This window comes from Equus quagga, chromosome 2 (genome assembly GCF_021613505.1).
Source record: "Equus quagga isolate Etosha38 chromosome 2, UCLA_HA_Equagga_1.0, whole genome shotgun sequence".
In the NCBI taxonomy this organism is placed as follows: Eukaryota; Metazoa; Chordata; class Mammalia; order Perissodactyla; family Equidae; genus Equus; species Equus quagga.
The window spans coordinates 134,612,641-134,638,736 of NC_060268.1; positions in this window are offsets into that span (position 1 = coordinate 134,612,641).

Below are 26,096 nucleotides of genomic sequence, written 5' to 3' on the forward strand. Positions count from 1 at the left end.
TCCAAGGACCAATCAGCTCTGAGGTTGGACTCTGACTCTGCCCTTACTAGCTTAACAAACAGAATACCTATAAAATGCTTAGCATAGTGCCTGGCAAAGAGTAAGTACTCAATAAATCTAATTTGTTTTTATTGTTACGTGCGAAGATACCCAATGATATTACATTTCTGCTTTTCCTTTCTTTGTTTCAACAAAAGCAATACCATAAACCACCTAGGTGGTCCTCAGAAGGGTCCCTCATTTTGAGGCATTAGTGTTAGTTTCCTCTCCCAAATGTAGGGGCGCATAGCATTCCCCTGGAGACTCAGGATTGATGCTTTAGAAGAGTGAGAAACTAGCGATATTGTTAGGGAAGAAAGCTGTAGGTTTCTTCAGGCTCTTAGTTTTCCTGGAGGTAGAGACCCTTGGGGGCATTTTGCATAGCCCCCCTTAGGAGAGGAGGCTGCTAGCTTCATAGCTTTAAAAAGGCAAGGCAACGTAATGCAATCTTCCTGTGAAAGAACTGTTGAAAAAACAGTCTGTCTGACTCCTAGGAAGGAAAGGAAGCTGAGATCCAAACGGGCGCAAGAGCCCAGCTACCTGGAAACTTGGAAGATATCTTTGGAGAGAAGAAAATGGCTGGGAACCAAGAACTGTGACCACGGGAGTCTAAGTGAAGCAAGAGGCCCTCTTGAAAAACTAGGCACTGAGGAAATAAGTTCAGGTCTCTCAAAGGAGCCAAGATCTGGTTTATTAGCTTCCAGCAGCATTTGCCAGACTACTCAGGACCAGTTGTCAACAGCAACCCCATGTGGCAGTGATAAGTAACGATAAGAGTGTCCCCTCTTGCTTGTGGAAGTCTGAATGACCCTCACATTCTTTTGTGTTCCTAGAATCTGATTTGTGGTTCTTGGAAATGTCAAGAGCAGGAGACCTCGAAGAAAGAAATGCAACACTTCATGGTATTCTGACATATAGAACTCAAACAGGATTTAGTTGAAAAATAAAGAAGTGTGACCACATTTTGCCTCATGTTTGAGGAGTAGTTATTACCGTTATTATTTACAAGGATGATGATGGTGACAACAATGACAAGTGTCTCATGAAGAGAAAGCAACCCAGCCCAATTTCCTATTTTCTAACAGGAATCAGAACAAAGAGCCACAAACAGGATGAGGACTGTGAGCCCCTCCGTGCCTTCTGTTGAAGGTTCCAGCAATGTGGTGGCCTTGAGTGTCCATGAGGAAATGTTCCCCCTCGAGGAGTGATAAGGGAGAATGTGTGGCTAATGCACAGGAGAGGAAATTTAGATCTAGGAGGACTTGTTTTTGCAAAAGTGCAAATCTAAGCCACTAAGCAACGACTAGCGGCCAAGCTCTACTTCGGTTTGTAGAATTACACTCGGGGATCCTAGTGAAATTGTTTCTGCTTTCATCACTGGGAGAATTGAATTAATTCCAGTAAGGGTCAGTGTATAGATTTATCCCACAGAAGACAGGTTTCTAGCAGAAATCAGTGCTTTTCCTTGGGAACTTCTCCCAGTGAACATCTCAGTAGCATGGTTTCTGCTGTAGATCTTGTCGGCACAGAGTGGGTTTCTGTGATTTAAACTCTTTTTCCAAAGTACTTCCCCAGCTATGATTTCTATTGGTCGTAACAATATCCGGCCCGTATCTGATATAGGCCAGAAGTTGGATGAGGAGGCTCAGGTCTAGAGAAGTTAAACCATTATTCTGAGCTTGCACAACTGCTGGGTTTAACGATCGACCTGAAATTGGAACCCAGTCCCTCTCTCGCCAGCCCGGCCTCATCATGGCAGCACAACACCCGAGTTTACAAATAAGAAAAAGTAAGTGAAGAATGACTGTTTTATTACTGAAGTAGACAATTTTCCCTAATGAACACAGAGCGAAGTTACCAACAATAGAAGCACTGGTAAGCATTTTCATCCGAGGCTTTACAACTCATTCAGTTTACTTATAAAACAAGGTGGAGCAAAAACAAATAAATAGCTGCACTTCTACCATTTATTAAATGCTTGCTGTATGCATTGCAACGCAATATACACTATATATTTTTTTCTCACAATCTTGTGAAGAAGGTATTCTCACCATACTACAGACGAAGAAACTGAGACTTAGAAAAATGAAATAATTTACTTTGATGTAGATGCAGCCATTGTGTGTTTGAGTCTTTTGTGTCATATATGACTCTACATTCACACTGAACTGTATTCCCTCACACTTATTTCAGGAGTGTAGTCGTTAAGTACTTCACCCCGCCCAGAAGAGACCAGAGCTGCCGACAGGCAGGTGCGGCCATAGCTTCCATCGTCACTGGGCTGTCGCAAGAAGACCAGGATCAGACTGTTGTGTCTGGCCGTTGCCTAAAAGCTACTCTAGGCTTTGGCGTGATCATAGCATGTGTCTGCAGTGTGTCTGCATCTGGACACAACTGGGAAGGGTCAAGTCCGCCACTGGCGCCCTCAGCCTCTGGTGAAGTGTCCCTCTCACTCCCCTTAGGTACCAGTGACTTCATGCAAGATTTGGTCATCTTTAAACTTGTTTTTGAGAAAGTCTCTACTCTCGTTCTCATCAAAGCATAAAATATCTCCAAGGAGTTAAAACAGTTATTCTCTTCAGGAGAATATTTAGGGAAAGGACTGAAGCTCTAACATGTAAATTCTCAGAGGTCCAAGCGGCCGTCCTGGATTCCCTGAAATTCCACACAGGATGTGAGGGGGAGACAACCACGCTGCCCCTTCAAGGGTGAGGGCGGTTCCCGGCACCAGGAGGAAAAGCTCTTTTCTGTATTTACCATTAATGACATTGCCTTAAATGGATATCTGCATATAAGTAACTCGAAATAATCATACCCCGACACACATAGAAAAATCTGGACTGAACTATACAAAAAACTTGAACTCTAAACTGAAGCAAACTCGATGATCATATTTTATTGACTAATAGAGAAAATTTAGAATGATTAATTTTGAAAGAAGTCATTTTTTAGGTCACTCATAAAGATGGCCCCTAGGCAGCCATATGTATGACTCACACTTGATGAAAATTGTGGTCACCAGATCCAAGCTGAGCCCATCAGACTCCGCCTCCTGGTGAACTGGAATCACAATTAAAATTCTGCTCCAGTGCAGGCTTCTCTCTTGAACTCAGGGCCTGTGACAAGGCCATCTTCTGACACATGAGAAATCCATTCTGTAGGGAGAGAGGAATAGCCTAGAAAGCAGGAGTGAGACACTGAGAATGAGCCATCCCTGAGTTCTGATGCTTTCCTTTCCCTAGTTCCAGATCCCTCCTGAGACCAAGTTCCAGGGTTCCACGAGATGCTCCTATTTTTGCATAAGAATCAACCAGAATATGGTAGAAGTGCAGAGGAAGGGATAGTTTTCTCACATTGGGTTTGTTAGTTAAGTTATATAGTTTCAAAGAATAGAACTATTAGGCTGTTTAAGAAAGTGGTTAAAAATGTTAGTGCCATTAAGGGATGAATCCCAATGCCATCATTAGGAAAATGTATTGAATCCTGCTAAAGTCCAGTATACCCATTTATAAAATGGGAATTATGACCCTAACCTCATAGGATTGCTGCAAAAATTAACTTACATCTATACAGTGAGTGGGTTTAGCTGCAATAATTAGACCAAGGATGACTGGAGAAAAGTTACAGAAAGGGCAAGGGCCACATCATAGAAGGTCTTATGTGCTACACTAAGAAGGTGAGACTTTATATTTCAGGCAAACAGGTAATTAAAGGGCTTTGTATGGGGAAAGACAGGGTCAAATTTGCATTTTAAAGAGACCACGGAGAGAGTACCGTGCAGGGAGATTTGGAGAGGAGATGGGAAATCGATAAAATGGGCCCAAAGTAGTGAGAAGGCTGTGACCAAAGTCCAAGGGTTCAATGATGGAGGCCTCAGTAAAGCAGTTGGCATTGCGTTTAGAAAGTGGGAGACAGCGTTCTCTAGCTCTCTCAGAGTGCAGACATTTAAATTTATGAATGGAGTGAACTGAGTTCCTCTATTGCATGATACCTGTGGAGAGGGTTGGTTTTTTAAGTTACCTGTCCACGAGGTATACCACAATGGGGAAGTGCTCTATATTTCAGGACCTCAGCAAACTGACATCATATCAGGGAAGCTTGAGTTTCTAACACTATCACTGTTGCCTTTAATCCCCACAGTTATACCCTGGGATAGCAAATCTCTTTATGTAAAATAAATCCCAAATAAAACCTTGCATTATCCATTACAGCACAGAACCAAAGAGTCACTGTTCTTTATCTGAGAAGATACGATATATCAAAAGCAATGTGCCAACAAGGGGAATAACTACGTTAAGGGTCACCGTTCGGGAAGAATCAGAGGGAATCAGTGGCTTTATCTTTGGGGCCACACCTTTTCCAGATACCAACTTTGAGCTCATTGCTTGAATGTGGGCTGTCCAGATAGCATCAAGAGGACAGACGAAATGTTTCAGTTGCCCACAATTAGTTTAGAAACTCAATAAATACATATGTCAAGCATGTGACTACCCATATCTTTTTTTGTCTGTACTTAACCTAATTATAGCTGGGAGTGGGGAGCACAGAAAGAAATTAAATTTTATAGACATGCCCGATTTACAAGATGCAAGAAACTCTTTGCAACAATTTTGGAATTAAGACAAAAGATCAGATCTGTTCCACGAGTCGCGTATTACAAACTGCATGGGTCAATCTAATCTGGGCCACTAACCTCTCTAACCCTCCCTCTCCTTCTATGGCCCACTCTCCACCCCTGCTCCCTGCCTACATAGACACACACACACACGTTTTCCACACTGTATTTAACACTTCAGTTTATCTTTAGGGGCAGGGTGAGAGGGGGCACCAGCCTCTTTCTGAAATCCAGTAATTCTAATACCTGGAATTATTTTCTCAAGAATAGTGAGATTGAATGCTGTAATTTCTAAGTGCACGCTCTGTCGGTGGCAGATGTTATGTATATATAGAATATTCCTCAGAATGCCATCACGAGGAAGAACACATTTTGCTTTCTGTGGCTTTTAAATCCATAGGTCATCCCAGTGCCTTGACACAAACTAGATTTTGCAAGACAGCTCTGGGAATTTGGTATCTCCTGGCTTCAGCGCTTATAAACTGCGCAACCATGTACAAGTTCCTTAACTTGCTCTCCGAGTGTCAATTTCTTCCCATAAAAAGGAGGTAATAACAGTACCGACATCACAGTCATCGAGTTGGGCTGAGGGTCAGTTAACAACCCACGTAAAGCCCTCAGCACAGCACTAGGCTTGTACCAAATGTTCAATACGTGTTAGCTGTTATCATTACCTTAATTGTCAACATAACTATTTCTGTTGGTCAGAAACAAAACGATAAGGAAGATAGAGGAAAAGTTATCGAGGTTTCTCCAAGATATAATTGGGTATGGTGGGTCCTTTCACCCAAGACTGATGGGTATCTCACAGACATTGCTTTGAAATGTCCAGCCCTTTTAGCTTCATAGACAATCACAGCTCTCTCCCCGCCTCCCCCCACCTTCTGAGCGGGTCAGAGCTGAACCTGAAATCTGTGCAGAAGGCTTACTGAGGAAGGGAACGAGGCTGGGCTGGAGGCCGGTGGTGGGAACCCACATCCTGTCTCGGCCACAAGGACAAGTTCCTCCAAATCCTTACTTCCTCCTCCTGACAGCAGGGACAAAAATATACACCTATAGGGTTGTGGTGATTATTAGATTGAATGAAAGAGTATATGTAAAGTAAATGTAAAATATTATCATGGAAAAAAATAGGGCAATGTGTTTCCTTCCCAGGGTGACCCCTAGGGACACATGTCGTAAGCTCCAAGAATCCCTCTTCCATGAGGTTCTGAAGGTTGACAGACTTGTCTTCGGGGCACAGTGATATCTATAGATGAGCTGGATATGTCTATTGCGCATCCTGTCCCAGGGCATCCACAGGGCGGGAACCAGGTCAGATCAACGTCCTAAACACCATGCCACATATTGGGCTCCTACCAGCTCTCTCTTCCCTCGAGACTCTTCCGTGTGGTCCACTTTTTCAACGAAGCCCTTTCAGATTTAACGGAGAGGGTAATTCTCCTGCCATTCCCCTGATTATATGAAGAAACCTCAAGTCCAAGCTAAAACCAGTGAAAGAAAGACATTCAATAACAACAAAAAGTTGTGGGTACTTGTTGGTGTTTTTCATATATATGAACCTTGAAGGCCGTATGCTGCTTTTTAAATCTGTATCTATTTAATTATGGCCTGTCTTGTGTTAGAATATAGAGAATACAGTTGGAAAAATTTTGAAATGAAAACACTGTATCAAAAAGAAAAATAAGGGTGGAAAAATAAAAGGAAGTTGGGGTGTTAAAAAAGAAATAACAAGCCCAAATTGGAGTCATTTGCACTCACGACGGCAAACCAAGACTTAATTACAGTTTCAACCTATCCCAGGAGTGTTTTTAAGGGTCAATCTGAAATTTCCTGGTTAGCACTAGTGAGGTAATCTGCATGATAAAACCCCTGCCTTTCTTTTCCCACCAAAAAGAGATACCCTGGCCTGAAACAATCCTCTCTTTTCTTTTGCTAATAACTTCCTTATTCCACCCTCGTTTCGCCCATAAAAACCTTCCACTTTGTGTAACTCAGAGCACTCTTCCACTTGCTAGATGGGATGCTAGGTGATTCATAAATCACCTAATAAAGTCAGTTAGATCTTCAGATTTACTTGGTTGAATTTTGTTTCTTTAACAGGGGTAAGGGCATAAAAAAGGCTTAGCAAACATTATTAGATGTGGACCACAAATTTGGTTTCATATTTCCAAGTGGGAAGAAAAACTGATGAACTGTGAGATTTATAGTGTGCATAAGATGAAAAGTCACATATTCTGATGAGGCATAGTTGTCCCTGGTGTTGGGACTAGAGACAGAGTTTCCCCATGAGTCCTTATGAAGAAGGACAGTGCCACAGCTTCCAACTAGTCTTGTTGCATCCATTCTTGTCCAATAAATCCATCCTCCACTCAAAAACCAAAATGATCTTCCTGATGAACAAATTTTATTATATCACTTCCCAGCTTAACATCTTTCAATGTATTTTTGTGCTCAGGGACATATTGTTCTGAGAAGTGTGGTAGCGATAAATGTTTAACAATCAGCTCTTGGAAAGAGGCAAAGGCTCTGACTTATAACACATGCCAGTTACTATGGCGTAAATCCTCCCACCATGGCAGATTTCAAGCTACCAAAGTGATGTCACTGAAATCGAATTGAGAAGAGATGTACAGTAGTACAGTACTGGATAGAATTTCTACCACACACATCCAATAGACATAACCTCAAGAACATGGATAATAGTAAAATGTAGTAATTAGCAAGTGATGAGTCTTGAGTATTATCTTTTTAAAATATAATTTATTTAGTCATGAGTTTATATAACTGAATTTTTAATGATAACTGTGTGGAACAATAGCTTGCAAAATTTCAGAATATTTAGTAACTGACTGTCTCAAACCCATAACAAGCTGACTCCAACACACCACTGCTTTGGGCCATAGGGTATCAGCTTGAATTTTAGAGGGGCTGGAAACTAAGATCAACCACACGGGTAATCAATCATGTCTATGCAACTGAGATCCAGTAAAAACATTGGACACTAAGTTTCAGGTGAGTGTCTCTCAGAACACCAATACTCTGGATAATTGTTGTACATCACTGCTGGGAGAAGTTCACACTATCTACAACTCCACTGGGAGAAGAACACTGGAACCTTCACATTTGGAACCTGCTGGGCTCTCCCCTGTGTACCACTTCCCCTTGGCTGATTTCGATCTGTATCCTTTGCTATAATAAGCCATAATTATGACTATGACCACGACCACTTTTCAGTGAGTTCCATGAGTCTTTCTGGTGAATTATTGAACCTATGGTGCTCTTGGGGACCTCAAACTTGCAACTGGTGTTCTAAACAAGGGCAGTTTTGAGGATCCCAAACTTTAAAATGACCGTTTCACATGCTTCCACCTACTATGGCACATGGATCACCCTACGTAGCCTTTGCCTGTTCATCTGTCTGAGAATAGGGACTGGGCCTGGTTCACTATCGCATCCGCAGAACCTAACCCCTGGCAAAATGTAGCCACTCAAACATAATGGAAAGCATTCAGTGGGCAGCATTCTCATATTAACATAATAACCACACACGTGTTCCCTAGAACTATTTTTATTATAACATGAATCAATTAAACTAAGGACAATAATGCCTGATGGACATTCAATAAAACCAATTTCACAGGCAGCCAAGAAGTATGTCTTTAGGAGTCTTTCCCTTTGATGATTTCACTTGATCTAATTATAATATTTAGACCATAGAGGAATGGAAGATTATTCTTCAGATAAGGTTTCATTGGTATTGCTTCTCTCAACTGATCTTCTAATGAAAATTACACTGAAAAAGATGAGGGCTTATTTTCTGGGATATATCTGGAAGGCAGATAAAAGGGTTAGTCCAGAAACTTCTTAAGGCAGCTGAGTCCAGGGTAGGATTGACACAGACCTGAGTAAAATACAGGCATCTGACCAGGACACCTGGTTGAGCAAAGGCTACCACAAGGTTGGAGAGAGATAACCAAATTTCTTTTGTTTGTTTTATATGAGAATAAAAATACCTGAGAACTTAACTTGGGTCTGCCACAGACAACATGACAGGTCAAGTTCCTTATCACCTCTGAACCACAGACTACCCACCTGCAGAGCTGGGATAAGAACAACCACATTGTTTCACAAAGATGTTGCAGGGATCAAAGGAGGTAATAAGTGTAAGAGTTTTGGAAATACCAAAGCACATGTATAATATTCCTCTCTGCTACTATTAGTATACTAGCGACATACCCTACCCAGACACTTACTTAATGGCATTTGAGATTGTTATTTAGTCAAAAAGAAAATGCAATAAGTCACCAAGATCTGCAAGGTAGCAGGTCAAAACTGTCGCGTAATGACAGCAGCTAATATTTTTTGAGTACTTAACGTGTGCTGGACACTAGGAAAATCCCTTTATATTATATCATTTTATCCTCACAGCTCTCCAAGGTAGATGTATTATCATCCTCATTTTACAGATGAGGAAACTGAGGCTCGAGAGTAAAAGATAACTTGCCCAAGGTCACAGAGTTGATGAGTAGAAGAGCTGAGACTTGAGCCCAGATTCGACTCTGTGAAAAACCCAAGTTCTTACAACTATGCAGACCTGCCCCTCTGCGAAAGGACTAGGAGAGGGAATATGTGCTATGTTTTTGGTCGTTGTGTAGCTATGATTAGGGATTTAGTCATAGCTCTCTCCAATATTCACACAAGAGCCAGGTGGGCTGACGAGGGATGGTATATGGATATTTTAATGTGGAGTGTATCGCCTGACGTTAACCATACTAAATATTGCAACCGCCCTTTTAGACTGGACCCCAAAGATGAGATAAAATTGCCCCTGGGAAACTTGAAATTTAAGTCTACTTTGTAATCCATTTGAACAGGGTGCGGAGACAAAATTAATTCATGACAACTTGTTCTCAAACCGTGAATTTTTGGGAACATTTCCAGTATTCATTAGCTTTCAGATTCACACTTCCACCTGTGTGTTGAAGAGCTGTTTTATCAGTTCCTAGAGCAAGAGGATAAAATATAGAGAGGAACTGACTTTGTCTCATTTTCTCTTTAATTTGCAGTTTTTAAACATCAGTGGACTAAGTTAAGAATGGTGGTCAGGAGCCCTCTAACTCCCAAGTCCCACCTCCCTTACATTTTCAGTTCTCTTTGTGTCCATTGTTCTTCATGCTCTAGGGTTCTCTCAAATGCGAATCTTGTTTGAACTGAATTATGTACAAAGTAGGCTTTGTTAGAAAGAGGCTCCTCCTTATCATCTATAATAGCTTTCCTGGCCAATAAATACTAAAACTGATCTTATTTTAAGCCTACTATGCCCTCAATGCCCCTGAGCCTAATGCTGCATCAAGACACTCAGTGAATTCTGATGTTCAGCATGAAAATTTCCCTAGAGAGAAAACAGCCATCACCTGGACAGTGAATTCACAGATCTCTTCTCAGGTAGCGGAGTTCAGTGTTTCCCAATGCTGTTGGGTGGTTATCCTCAAGTTAAAATTGATCTTCTACTTCTTCTTCCCTCTACAATGCCTACCTCATCACACAGTAGGCCTATTTCTTGCTTAGGACCTATGACAACCCAGCCCAGCTTGATTAGCATCTCAGTCAGGCTAGGAATACAATTTATAGACGTTTTTCTTACACAAAAGCTGTAACATCCACTGCCCTCCCCCGCAACCTCCCAACCATAGACACTACTCATGTGTTTGAAATTTCACGACCTTGGTAATTTACAAGTATCCTTTCATTCGCTCCTCCTGCTAATTCACACTCAGGGAGAAACAAAGCAGAACAGGTGTTCTCTACTGTGTCTCCTTGCCTATCTGACAGAAAGAGATTTTGGCAACAGTGACATCAGAAAGGAGTACTGAAAAAAATTCTTGAGAAAAGAAGGAATTGAAGAGATATTGTGGAAGGGGAAGTTGATGCCACCGACCCTCTACTTTTTATCTGCCCTCAAAGTCCCACCTTTTTGTCTTTGCCTCCACTTCCTCGCTCCTTTCTTTCCCTTTCAACTATCTCATACTAACATTTGAGGTTCCACACACCTCCCGTCAAAATTTCACCACTCTTTGCTAAATATCTTTGATAAAAGAGAATCAAGGATGTGAATCATCCATATGATTTTTCTTGATTATCTGTTTTGCATGCTCAGTAGATACCAATTAATGTATAGCCGTGTCAGTAAAAATGAAACATATCAACTTTTAAAGACATTTCTAAGGCAAGAGTTAGCTGGCTAGATCAAGAAGCAGTTGTATTCTTTAAATTTAAAAAGAAGACTTGTCAACTAGGGATTTTTTTAACACTCTGATTTGATGAGCAAGGGAATAGCTTCAGAGAAATGTATGAGAAAGTCATATTTATACAATTGTGAATTTTCTAAGCAGCAAGGATCTGAAACATGCTTTCTAAAATAGCCAGATAGAGAAATCTTGGTGTGAGCAATTTACACTTGAAGTGACTGTTCTGTCTTTAGAACACCAGGAAAAGTGAGGTGTTTAATGTATCTTCCAGACAATTACAAAGCAGTCCTTGATCAAAACCCTCTGCGAGAGATATTGACAAACCTGCCCAACTGCAAGAATCTCCTGTAGAGAAAATGATCTATGAGATTACCTGCTGGCAGGTTCATGGGTCAGATTGTCAATATCTAGAAGAGAATCACAGAAATAAACATGTAGTGTTTGCTGTCCTGACGTCTATATTTATGGTCCTGTTAAAGCAGTTGGTCAATCAAAACCAGTTAAAGCAATTACCATTTTCCCCAGCTACATGCAAGAGAAAGACACTGAACCCTTTGTGATGAGAAGTCAATATAGCAAGATAATCTAAAATTGCTTTTTATTCATGTGGAGGGAATTTGGTACTATTATATCTTGTCACTTGTAATTGTCTGATTAGATGAATACAGTGAAGATGCATTAACGTAACAAGAGTCAAATACTCAATTAGATTATATTTTTTCTTCCCTTCCTACATTGTTTGAGATCCTCACAGAATTTGAAACAGAATGTTTCTTTCCCTATCGAGTTTGGCTCCTTTATATTTGGCAAATATTTATTCTTTTATCTATGTTTCCATTGGAGCTGCAATGAATGGGTTCATTTTTCTCATGGCTTGACTCCTGCTGTCAAACAATGTAGGTGATGTTGTTAGGCATAAAATTATTTTGGAGACAACATAAATCACTAATGCAAGACAGACTGCATGCTGGATTCTAATAGCAAACTCCTTTGAAGGGATAAGAGAGAGCATAAATGGCAATGTTTGAAAGAGGCTGTGATTTCCAAAATGTTGACTGAGAGCTTGAATACAATCTGGAAAAAGGTGCATCAAATTGTAAATCTTACAAAGGGTTAAAAAGAAAGAGAGGTATAATGAACCAGCATCTATTTTGGTAAACTTGCTATTCAAATACTTGAATGGGGAGAAATATAGTTCCCGATCAAAAGCTCAGGTTCTGGAGTCGGGCAAAACTGCCTTTGTCCCATGTACTGACTACATAACCTTAGATTAGTCATTTTACCTCTCTAAGCCTTGGTTATCTCATCTGCTAAATGAAAATAATTGTTGAATCTGCCTGATAGAATTGTTAAGAGTTTTAAATCATGTAATCCATGCAAAGCTCTTGGTATAGAGCCTGCATCATAATAAGCACTCAATTATTGTTAGCTATTTATTAGCTATTGTCAGCTGATGTATAGTCTATGGTTATATTAGAAAGCTAATTGGTATTCAACTCAAAAAGCACTTATTTAGGGACTTCTATGTATACAAGAAACTAAGTGGATTCAAAGATAGATAATACATCATCCCTGTCCTCAGCTCAGGGAGTTAATCGTGGTGCTCACCATTATCTTAGAAGGTAAACTGATGTGAGTGTTTGAGATACTATAAGACTATAGTATCTTCTTAAAGGTTCCTACTTCCACTGTGACCCTTATTCTGATCTATTCTCCATCTAAGAGTAGAAGCTTCTTGGTAAAACTTTCAAGGTCCTCCTGTTGAACTGACAATGAAACCCAGCCTATTTACCATGGGTTACTGTGTCCTTGCTAATCTGGTATCTAGAGACCTTGTTTACTGTCTCTTGTCCCTCTTTCACAGCAATCTCCTCCTGCCCCTTCACCACAGGGCCTTTGCCTCTGTATCTTCCCTCCGTGTGAACTGTTCCTGCCCCTTTTCCTTGTCTAGTTAATTCTCACCAATTCGTCTTCAGGTCTCAGCTGTGATGTCCCTTTCTCAGGGGAACTTTCTTACTGCCCACCATCACTCTAAACCAGTTTCTCTGTGATTGTCTCTCAGAACAACTTATAATTTTCCTTTATGAATCTTAAACATTTATTTCTGTGATTTAAGAAAAAGTCTATCTTCCCCATTAGACATGCACTTCTTGAAGTTGGAGACCATGACTATTTTGATCATCACTGTATGCCCACTTCCTAGCACAAAGCTTGGCATAGGATAGTCGTACAATAAACCTTGAAGAAATGTGTGAAAGGGTAATTTTTTTTAAAAAGATCAAATCATGTTTCTTATACAGATATAAAATTAAAACATGTTAAAAGTTTTATTTAAGTAATTATTAATGAGGGAACCACGCAAACATTAAACCAATTCAAGGAAGAAGTCGAAGAATACATATATAGAATCCATTTATCACTCTGGAATATCGTAATGAATGTACAGTTGAGACAAAACGGGCTTCTCCCATAGTGGGGAGGAAATTTAATGGAACCTTTACCCGACAGAATTTTTTGCATATTTATAGACAAGAATTATTTTGCATTACTCTCAGTTATCTACAGCTTAACAGAATTATAAAATAGCTCAAAAGGAATGGAAGGCTAAAACCAGAGAACTCAGAAGAACATGCTGTAAAGGGTGCATAGTTTTCTACTGTAACACATTTTTCTCAACAACAAATAGATAGTTAGAAATTATGAGGGCACATAAGAGGATGCATTTCATTCTCAGGGTGGCTAAGAGATTTCAGAAGTCTTCACAGAGGAGGAATAGTTGTGCTAAGTCTTGAATTTCAGTAACGGTAAGATTTCAGTAATGGTAAACTACTTGAGATTTTTGAGCAGATCTCTAGAAAAAAATTTCCTGGTAGCAATGAATTCTTGCAGGCAAGAATAGAGCCTAGAGGACAAGAAGCTGTTGCAATAGTCCAGGGGAGAAACTGCTACAAAAGATGAAGGAGGACCCAAGATGGAAGGAGCGGCCCTGAATTCTGGTTCTTGCACCAGCATTTCTTCTGGACCAGTTTACAGATCTCTCTGGGCTTAGTCCCAGAAATATTTATTTAACACTTGGCACCGAGAATACAATAGCGAAGAAAAAACAGGCACGGAACTTAGATTCTAGAGTACTGATTATCCAGATAACAAAGAAATGTTGGCATCCTCAAGAAGCTTCCCACCTCTAACAGTCTATAGATATAGTCGTACTTCTTAATGTCACATTGAAATGAGAACAATCACCCTGTGTCTACGACAGGATTATTTACTACATGAATAGTATAGGGAAGAGATTCCTTATCAGATGACTAATATTGCTGATTGTCTACGAGCGCAGAGGTTGGTAAACCTTGTCCGTAAAGGGCCAGAGGGTAAATATTTTAGTGTTTGCCTGCTACATTGTCTCCATCACAACTATTTAACCCTGCTGTTGTAGCTTGAAAGCAGCCACAGACAATATGTAAACAAATGGAAGTGCCTGTGTTCCAATAAAACTTTACTTTCAAATACAAGCAATGGGCCAAATATGCCCCAGAGGCCAAGATTTGTGAACCCCTGTTTTTAAAGATGAGTGGCCGATCATTTGAACTATGAGCCAGTGGAGGGCGGTGATCATTTTATTTATCTCCATCTTAAACAGTCCCTTGCACATAAATTCTAGAAAATATATTTTAAAACAAAGAATTTAAAAAAAGATCTTCCGCCGACCTTTCAGAACAGTTTGTAACTCGTACAGCATTCACCATATCCCAGCTGGTATTAGAGCTAACCGTGCGCATATCTTTATTCCTTCCCAGGATGTACACTCCTAGAGAGTAGAGACCATGCCATTTTCAATCTTTCTATTTGTTCCCTGACGTACAATAAGTGCGAAAAAATGTTTCTTGGATGAGTGAGTGGCATCACGTAGCTGTGTTTGTTTTTGTCTTGTTTTTATTTTGAACATCTCTTTCATGGCCTCCGTGAAACGCAAGGCCTTCCCTTCAATGCTCAGCAGTATCTCAGCAGCTCTCCACAGGAAGGCAGCATCTCTGGGAGGAGATCACCGGCCTATGATCATTGCTGTGTGTCTGTTCCTCACCATGCTCCCTACTTTGTGGGAGGACTCTTGAATGAGTGATTTGCCTTCTTAGGAAATGTCCTCTTAGCGGCTGGCCGTGACCCATTTAACATAATTCAATGCAACGTCCATATATTTTTCCCCAGGGCTGTCCCTTTCGCGTGCGTGTCTGAGAGCTTTTGAGGAAGGCACGGCATTTTGTTGTGGGTCATTTTATATACATCACAGAGAATAAACTGTTAATGGAAAGAAATATCAGCTGCATTCAAATTTCCAGTTTGTTTGTTTTTTTCAATTTTCCTTAAGTGTCTCTTCCTTTGTGAGAACACCAAGGCCCTCATTTCCCTGCTTACTAATAGCTTTTTCATGAAGCGATTTTTTTTTTTCTTAGCTTTTAAGCAGTCCCAGATGTTGAAAGGAACTTTCTCAGATTGGCGTCCAGAGAAAACAAAAAGCATGTATCACTTCAAGCCTGACCTGCACAAGGGGAAAATGGACCAAACAAAGCCTGCCAGGACTGAACGCACTGCAGATGGTAAACAGGAAAATTCTGAAGTCCTCTTGGTTTACCCCTCACGCTTCCATTGTTCCTTCACACCGGACTAAAGAGTTAATTTTTGTAAAGAAGAAAAGATAGAGTAGGAAACAGAAAAGCCACAAGAAAGGGATTTTATTGGAGACGTCTCCTGGCTTATTATGTGATCCTAGGCCAGAGCTGACCAAAGGAAGATCGACAGTCATACTGTGGCATGTTGAAGGATGTTTTGAGAGAGGAAGGGGGTTTCGAGGCCAAATAAGTTTGAGATATGTTAGGTTAAACAAGTTAAACAATAGGCTAACGAGCATCATGAATCTCCAACAGGGTGTGTATAGTTTTAGCCTTTCCTAGTAAGCTGCACAGAATACTTTTATTGAAGAATATTTTATAGAACGATTGCCCCTTTAGCATACACTTCAGGAAATGCCCTCTGCTAGGAAATACAGATTTGTGGGAAAAATTAGGTGCAATGATCTTTAGCATCACTAACTCTACGGTATTTGTAAGATGCCAGCTGACTACCTAGCTTTGCGTCACCTAGTGAGGAAGACTCTTGAGTCCCTGTCTCCTGTCTCGAAAGAGTATGCAGTCTGCTTGGAAAAATATGGCGTACACACCTGAAAATTTACTCAGTGGAACCATGCCAAAACAGTGGCAAGGAAAATAATAGCTACACAATGTTTTGCGGTGGAGCCACAGAGATTCCATGAAGGGCCACAGGGCCACTGCTAAGGGAGGAATGATTAAGGAGCAAGACAACCAGGAAGGGCAAAGTTTCCCAGCTCTGAGGGAACAAATAAGATTCCACTTGATGACAAGATCCTGCTGTTGTAAATTGTCCAAGTTATTAATGTATGCACTTCCATTCAATAAATGAAATGGTGTTGTGGCCATCCTCATTTGCATGTGTTTCCACCACTGAGCAAAACGCTCCTTTTTATCCTTCTATGAGGCAGAGCCTAGAACATGGATGGACAGCTAGACAAAGGAAGAATTGAGAAGCAGAAAAAGCAGGAAAACGAGTTATGAAAGAAGTTAGAGCTCTATAATAAACAGATGGGGGAAAAATCAAGAGGAAGAAGAGACTGAGAGTAAAAATGTCCCTAGGACAGCCAGTGGAGGGCGAATTTTAGGGGTTTTCATGAATGAAAGGTTCTAGGGTGGTGAAGGACAGAAAAAAACTGGAGACGAGAGAAAGAGCAATACAAGATGCATGATATTATGAAGTAATATCGTTCAAGTGTCTTGGACAAAGAACGAAACTCCTTTTTTTAAATTACTTTTTAGTACCATGCTTTTTCTGAATGTGGTTCCGTGCAGATATTGGATTACGTGAGTTCAGAACTCCTAAGGGTTAGACAGATAAATGTATCATTTGCATTAGGCTTTTTGAAAGACTGCAAATAGCATGAGGGCCTCACCATTCCCTCTGAGCATTCTGGGACGTTCAAGGATGCCAGGTCGGGAGCTCACTGCTTAGATAATATTGACAAAAACTGTGAAGGACTTTAAAAAGTCTCATTTAGGAAGTCCAATGAGATTAACAGCCTTTATTATTTTACTGAACTTGATAAACAACCTGAAGTGCTTTGCTTTTTCCTACTTAAAATCTCCTGTCACCAAGCCTTATAACTCTTCTGCTTCTAGTTGCCATAGAAATGGTGCAAGGAATCTTGACTGATTTGTGCAGAATTTGTTTCTTTCTGACACCATTGCCTTTAAAAGCAACATTTAGATTGTTTGTGAAAATTGGGTCACTGTACTGTACCGTCACCATAAATGCTGCTATTTTAATTGGAGGCTATGAATAAGACTTCTGATTTTATCTTGTTATGTTTGATGAGTCCTTTGAGGTTATTTTCTAATCTGGGTGTCTAATATGATTTTCAAGTATTTTTTCTTTCTTCTTCCTCTTATTTCCTTTCCTTTTTTCTTCTTCTTCTTTTTTTTTGGGGGGGGGGGGGCTGGGATGTCCCTATTTGTACTTTTTTCTGACAATTCCTTCCTCAGCTGCTTATGGTTGACTTAAACCAAAGAGAGAACCCTTTATTTCCATCCATGCTACTTTCTGGAACCACTCATCTTGCTGCTAACAACCATTTCATTGTGGGCTGTCTTAAGGGATACGAATTAATGGAGAAAGAATTCATCGCCTTCCGGAATCAGCTCCTATCCTGAATTTATGGCCCTTAGGAGGCCTAGGGCATGATTCTGAGATAATTTGCTCTACATTCTGTGACAAGAATGAACTTATGTGAACCAAGAGTGCTCTTTTCTTGCCATAGTAAGGGTTGGGGTCAGAATGCCTTCATCTCTCTTCTGACCACAAAGAGAGTTTTGGCTGTCCACGGTAATTAGAAGCATCCAAGAGGAGTCTTAGGTGGCTCAGGTGCGGATGGCACAGGTCTCATTACCACAGACGAAATGACGATGCCTTCTTAAGAAACTGCTAAGACGTGCTGCATGCAATTTCCTTTTGCTGCTTCTAGACTTGATTGTGTCCCTCTGCTTAAGCCATTTTATCAACTTAATATGTGAAACTGAGGCCAACTCTGCTGAAAGTATTGTTTTCCATAGAAGAGTATGTCTTACTTTCAGCTGCACATTTTTTTACTGCACTTTTGTATATGGCAGTCTCTGCAGACACATATGGGACTGCTTAACATAAGGAACCATTGATCTGAGGAGAATTTATTTTGGACAAGTCCTACAACCCTTCTTTTTTCCCAAAGCTGATAAACCTGAGGTCACAGGAATTATGGGGGAAGGGAAGCAAAAGAGAACCCAACAATCTTTTTGGGGGAGACTTCAGATTAGTTTGAGGAGCCTCAGCATCTTTCCCCTGCTCCCCTTCTTGCTCTCATCAACCAGAAAGTTTAGAAATAGCAATTAGGAGTCTTACTGTCTCAGTTCTGCTACTGACAGTCTTCGCACTACCCATATTACTTGGCCTGAACAAAAAAACAGCCCCCTCTTCCTTTCCCTTCACTTCTCCTGTTATTTGCTTATAAATGGCTCATTTAGCTGTTCTTCATTTGCCGGAGAGCTTTCTGGGACCTCATCAAAGCCCTCTTCTCTCACTTTTAAGTCTCCCTGCAGGTTCCTTTCTTGATTGCTTTTAAAAGTTCTTTTCTTTCAGAGAGGCTCTGAACGTGCCACCTTTCTCTTCTACGACAATCTCAAACTCATTTCCAAATCCAAATTGTTGTGATTTCAAGAAATTGGGATTTAGAAACCTAAACAAGATGGGGGATCTTTTGAAAAATAACTCTGTCATATTTATGTATTTGCCTAAAAGGCAACTACACGAAGTGGAAAGAAGTTGAGAAAACTTGCTGATAACTTTCCTAACTGCTCATCCAAAGCATTGGACTGGAAAACAAAGGTTGAAGTGTTAACAAACACACACACACGCACACATATGTATATACACAAATCTACTCAAATACATTTTTCAATGCATTCACTAAAGAAAATATACACAAACACTAGAAATGGCCAACGAATCTCCATTTCCTTTTTTCTCATGTTTAAGAAATTTCAATAAAACAAAACAGGAAAAACACCTGGCTTTTCTTCCTTATTCCTGTGCTCTTCTTCACGAAACCCAGACAGGATAAATCGGTGAAATAAGGCTTCTAAAATAGCCTTTACCAAAACAATCAGGTTGGTCAAAATAATCCATAAACATGTTAGTCAAAACTGTCAAACCGGTTTCGCAAAAGAAACTGACACTGTCTGGAAGCTGGATGACTTTGGTATTTGCCCCATATCCAAGTTCAGGTTAAATGGCACAGAGATATGAGCAGGTGGGCGGGAGGGCAGAATCAAGAACCAGTTATTTCATTGTCTGACTCTTCTGTCTTCAAGATCTCTTCCCACAAAAAGATCTTTCTTCACTTATATTTTATTCACTGTATCTGTTAGAGCTAAAAGATACCATAGGCTTACCAATTTCACAACATTTTTGGCTAAATAACATCCATTGTATTAGCAAATCTGTAATTGGCTGAGCCGGGAAAAGAGGTGTTGCTTCACATACTGAGCAAATCAAGGGCTTCCTTTTTTATACTAATTTGAATCACAGTCCTCAAATTAGAATGTTTAAGAAATATTGCTTTTTAAATTGTCCTTAAATCGAATAAATATTGCCTTCAAAATGCCATCCACTGGACTGGCAAGAAATTCAAGCTCAAAAATTAGAATCGTCTTCCCTTCCCCTTTTCCTTCCGTCTCTCCTTCTAAAAGTGGCCCCAGAATTGTGTAGTGCTCGGGAAATGAGACCGCTAGTCTTCTGTCCCCATCTCCACTGGGCACCATCTGTGTCCTCTAGCCAAGCCCCTAGTAGTCTCTTGAAGGCCAGCTGCTTTCTGTTTAGAGGACTCTCTGCCAAGGCGAGGAAGCCACCTTATACCATGCAGCCATTCCTTTGGGGTTTTTCCATTCCTTTCGAGCATTTGCACTCTTCTGGTTACTGTTATTGCATTAAAAAACTGCCCCAGAGGGGCTGGCCCCGTGGCCGAGTGGTTAAGTTCGCGCGCTCCACTGCAGGCGGCCCAGTGTTTCGTTGGTTCGAATCCTGGGTGCGGACATGGCACTGCTCGTCAGACCACGCTGAGGCAGCGTCCCACATACCACAACTAGAAGAACCCACAACGAAGAATACACAACTATGTACCGGGGGGCTTTGGGGAGAAAAAGGAAAAAATAAAATCTTAAAAAAAAAAAAAAAAACTGCCCCAGAACAGTGGTTTAAAGCAGTAATAATCATTTATCTTGCTCTGAGGGGGAACTGGGCTTAGCTGGGTGGTTCTTGCTCAGAGTCTTTCATGTAGCAGCCAGATGGTGACTGGGGCTGCCGTCATCCTGACAGCTTCTTGCATACGTATCTGGGATCTGGATTGGGAATGTGCAAAAAGCTGGGAGCCAGAACAGCTGGAGCTCCTCATGCATCTCTCCTTCTCACCGTGGTCTCTCTCTGTGACCTTTCCACATGGTCACCTTGCAGTAGCCAGGCTTCTTATATGGTTGGTGAAGCCTCCCACAGTGGGTATCCCCAGAGAAAGCAGCAGAAGTGGCATCATTTCTTGCCTCAGAAGTCACTCAGTATTACCTCCATCACATTCTGCTCCTTGAGGTAGTCACAAAGGCTAGCCCAGTTTCAAGCGGAGTGTCAAAGGGTTTACAACATTTTTTGAAACCACCAGAACCACAGAGGACAACGCTAACCTATTTCTCTGAGTTCCCACTCTTGACTTAACACTTGCCAGTTCAGAGAAACCTCATCTTTCTCCTTTCCTTCTTAAAGTGTTTTTCTTCTTCCATTCTCATCTAGGACACCTAGCATTATTTCTACAATGGCCTCAGGCCAAAGATGGCAGATTAAAAAAAAGCCCAAAGATTTATACCTCTAAGTATGGACACTGGTACGGAAACTAGAATATAGAAATAATCTTTTACCATAAAAAGTCAAAGAAAAATGATAAATGGCAACTAACACTGAAATTCATTTCAAAAGACAATGGCAAGTGGTGGAGCCTGGGGGAACCTGTCCAAGAGGCAGCTGCTGTTCTGCTTTAGCCAGTTGTTGCCATGAAGGATACAGGGCCTATTTTGCCAGCCATGCCAGTTCTTCTAGAACAGTCAGAAATCTCAAATTTTATGTGAAATATCTTGATGGTTAAATGCTAGTTACTAACTTGAATGCCTTCAAAACATCATTTGGGCCAAGAAAAATATGTCATTGGCCATATTCAGGCTTCCAGATGCCACTTTGCAACCTCTGTCTTGAATTTCAGAATAGGTATAAAGAAAAGTTGATTTCAGGCTACTTCTGATATCTGCTCTTTCAAAATCCCCAAGTAAAGGAAGCAAGAAAGAACCTGTCTACATGGGAGGAATAAAGAAATTAGAATCTATAGGGAGAAAAATAGAAGTTAATATTTCAATAAAGTATTCTGTCACATGGGTCTATGCCAGAGGTCAGCAAACCACAGTCCACTGGCCAAATCTGGCCTGTTGCCTGGCTTTGTAAATAAAGTTTTATTGGAACACAGCCACACTCATTTGTTTATGCATTGTCTGTGGCTTCTCTCCTGCTACAATATAGGAGTAGTTGCAACAGATTGTGTGGCCCACAAAGACTAAAATATTTATTTTCCGGTCCTTTGCAGAAAAACTTTGCTGACCCCTGCAGAGTATCACTGAGGCTTAGAATCATAGCAATTTAAAACGAAAGACTCAAATCTTTTTGCTAACTTTGGGGCTACAGTATGGATATTTCCATTTTAAGAAAATGTGGTTTCTCTGGATTGCTGGCGGCAATTGTGATTTCCTCTTGAGCCTAGTCTGTAATTAGCAGGTGTAGTCAACCTTGACTACTTTCCCTGTGACATGATAGTTAAAGCCCATAACTCAGCAACTTTATTCTAGTCAAGAGGAAGAATAAAACAGACTGCAGGCTATGCTTTCCATCCTCTTCCATGGCAGCTTTATTTAAAATTCAATGACATTGTGTCGCTTTAGAACATGACTCTTCCTTGTCAAGAACAGAAAGCTTAGAATGAGGATATAATTCCCAAGTCTTTGGGTGTGTTTAAACAGACTCTTTAAATATTTTCTAAGAAAAACTCAGTCGATATTTTTAAGAAAAAATATTAATTTCTTTTCCTCTACTTTTTTACAAAAACAAAAAGCCTGCCATTACTTTATATAGCAGAAACAATTTTTGATCAATGGTTGGTGGTTTTCTCCGAAAGTGTAAAATTCAGGAAGAAGTTAATAAACTGATGAGGTCTACAAACAGTCTAAATTTTCAGCTGAAAACATCATCATTACTATAGTTTTACTTGGATCCTGTGCTTCACCAACTATACAACAAAGAGAAATAAACTGACTACGACTTTTGGTTTAGGACCAAGATAGTGTAATGCACTTCTTATTCCTCCCACTATTTACAATTAAGAATCCTGGGGGGCTGGCCCCGTGGCCGAGTGGTTAAGTTCGCGCGCTCCGCTGCAGGCGGCCCAGTGTTTCGTCAGTTCGAATCCTGGGCGCAGACACGGCACTGCTCGTCAGACCACGCTGAGGCAGCGTCCCACATGCCACAACTAGAGGAACCCACAACGAAGAATACACAACTATGTACCAGGGGGCTTTGGGGAGAAAAAGGAAAAAATAAAATCTTTAAAAAAAAAAAAAAGAATCCTGCATATTATGTAGAAAGCAAACATATCTAGATGTTGAAAGTTGGAGAGAAGAAGGTGGACCAGCTAGGAACCTTGGGACTCAAGGAATGATATGGTGATGTCAGCGGAGGCTGAGTGGGGAATCTAGATGTCCACCTCCACCTGGCGGTAATAGGCAAAGCCTCCCTTCACCTGCCGGTGTGGTGTCAAAGGAGGCCTCCTAAAACAGAAAACTGAAATAACATCCAGATTTCATATCATAATACTCAAGATGTCCAGGACACAATTGAAAATCAACATATCAAGAAACAGGAAAATCTAAACATGGACAAGAAAAGACAATCAACAGATCCCAATACCAACATGACACACATGTAAAAATTATCCAACAAGAATTTTTTTAAAATCATCATAAAAATGTTTCTATAAGCAATTACAATCACACTCGAAACAAATAAAAAAATAGAAAGTCTTAACAAAGAAATAGAAAAAATAAAGAAGAATCAGATGAACATTTTAGAACTATACAATAGCCAAAACAGAAAACTCAATGGATGGGCTCAATAGGAGAATGAAGAAAGCAGAAGAAAAAAAATCAGTGACCTTGAAGATAGAACAATAAAAATGACCCATTCTGAACAATAGAGAAAATATTAGAAGATTAGATTAGAAATCTTCTAAAATAATAGAAGAAAAATGAACCAATCCGGAAGGACCTGTGGAACTACAAGAAAAGATCTAATATTTGTGTCATTGAAATTTCAGGTAGGAGAAAGAGGATGCAGCTGAAAAAGCATTCCCAAATTTAGCAAAAGACAGAAACCTACAGATTCAAGAAGGTGAGTGAATCCCAAAAAAGGATAAACCCAAAGACATCCATGCCAAGATGCATTATAATTAACCACAGAAAACCAAAGGGAAAAAAATCTTGAAATCAGCAAAACAAAAAAGATAATTTACCTATAGGGTTAAAATAATTCAAATACTGTGGATTTCTCATCAGAAACCATGGTGGCCAAAGGGAAGAAACACATTTTTCATGTGCTAAAAGAAAAGAACTGTCAACCCTAAATTGGATATTCAGCAAAATTACCTTTCAGGAATGAAGAGGAAATAAAGACATTCTCAGATGAAGGAACTCAGAGAATTTGTCACCAGTAGACCTCCCATAAAGGAAGTTCGTGAAACAGAAAAGGAATGATTAAATAAGGAATCTTGGAACATCAGGAAGGAAGAAAGAACAAAAATTTGAGTAAATACAGTACATTTTTCTCTTCTTGGGTTTTCTAAATTACGTTTGACAGGTGAAGCCAAAAGTTTAACATGTGTGATGTGATTTTCAACATATGTAGAATAAATATGTAAGGCAATTCTATTATAAACAGAGGAGGGTAAAGGACTTTAAGAGTGGTGAGGTTTGAACACTTCACTCAAACTGGTGGTTACCCACATTTACACATATGATAAAATGGCATAGAACTATCTACACACATATCAAAAAGACAAGAAATAACAAACGCTGGGAACGATGTGGAGAAAAGAAAACTCTTGTACACTGTTGGTAGGAGTGTAAATTGATACAGGCACTATGGAAAACAGTATTCCTCAAAAAATTAAAAATAGAGGGATTGGCCCCATGGCCGAGTGGTTAAGTTCGCGCGCTCCGCTGCAGGCGGCCCAGTGTTTTGTTGGTTCAAATCCTGGGCGCGGACATGGCACTGCTCATCAAACCACACTGAGGAAGCATCCCACATACCAAAACTAGAAGGACCCACAACTAAGAATATACAACTATGTACCAGGGGGCTTTGGGGAGAAAAAGGAAAAAAAAAATTTTTTTAAATCTAAGAAAAAAAAAATTAAAAATAGAACCACCATAAAATCTAGCAATCCCACTTCTGAGTATATATCCGAAGGAAATAAAATCACTATCTCAAAGAGATCTCTACACCCCCACGTTCGTTGCAGCATTATTCACAATAGCCATGATAAGTAAACAACCTAAGTGTCTGTTGATAAATGAATAAAGAAAATGTGATCTACATATACAATGGAATATTACTCGGTCATAATAAAGAAGGAAATCCTACCATTTGCAACAACATGGGTGCAACTTGAGGACATTATCTTAAGTGAAGTAAGTCAGACAGAGAAGGACAAGTAACGTATCACTTATATGTGGAATCTAGAAGAGCTGATCTCGTGGAAACAGAGTAGATTTGTGGTTGCCAGGGCTGAAAGGTGGGGGGAAAGGGAAGATGTTGGTCAAAGGCTACAAACTTCCAGCTATCAAATAAATAAGTTCTGGGGATCTAATGCATGGTGGCTATGGTTAACAATACTCTATATTTGAAAGTTGCTAAGAGAGTGGATCTTAAATGTTTTCAGCACACACACCGCGTGCACGCACGCATGCACACACACACACACACACACGAGGTAACTGTGAGGTGATGGATGTGTTAACTACCCTTGTTGTGGTAATCATTTCACAATATATACATATATCAAATCGTCACCTTGTCCACCTTAAACTTACACAATGTTACATGCCATTTATATCTCAATAAAGCTGGGGACTAAAGACCATAGATACACATTGTACCAATGTCAATGTCAATTTCTTGCTTTTGATATTGTACTATATAGTTACATAAGTTGTAACCAATGGAAGAAACTAGGTGAGGTGTACATGGGACCTCTCTGTATTATCTTTGCAAGTTTCTGTAAATTTATAATTATTTAAAAATTAAGAGGTCTCTAAAAAATGACTATATGGCTACAATGTTTCTGTTTGGAATGATGAAAATGTCCTGGAAATAGATAGTGATAATGGTTGTACAGTACTGTAGATGTAGTTAATGCCACTGAATTGTATACTTAAAATGGTTAAAATGGTAAGTTTTGTGTATATTTTACCACAATAATAATAAATGACTCTAGAAAGACTCTCTTTACCCAGGAGTATCAGATTCAATCTTTCAGAAAATACAAAATTGATCCAGGGCCGGGACAAAGGACTGCAGTGGGATTGCTTAACATGGAAATTGGCTCAATTTCTCTGTACATTTCAATCACTCAGCATTTAGCATTTTAAATGGATTTATTTTTTAGATGCAACACCAGAAACTAAACATTCCCATTCAACTTTCTTTCCCCTCCTAAAGATGCTTGGTGCCAACTGGTGATAAGGTAAAAAGATTGGATTTCCAAAGGATTAGTCCAGGCTCTTTAGAGTAGGAAGTTAATACAGAGGTTTTTAACCTACAGTGACAAATGGCTCTGGGCTATGATCAAGCTCTACAAATAGATTAAGCCCTTTTTCTTCCTAGGAATAAAACTGTCCTGTCAAGTCCTAAAAATAGATTACTAATCACCTGGCCTATTTTCCTGACATTATTTGACA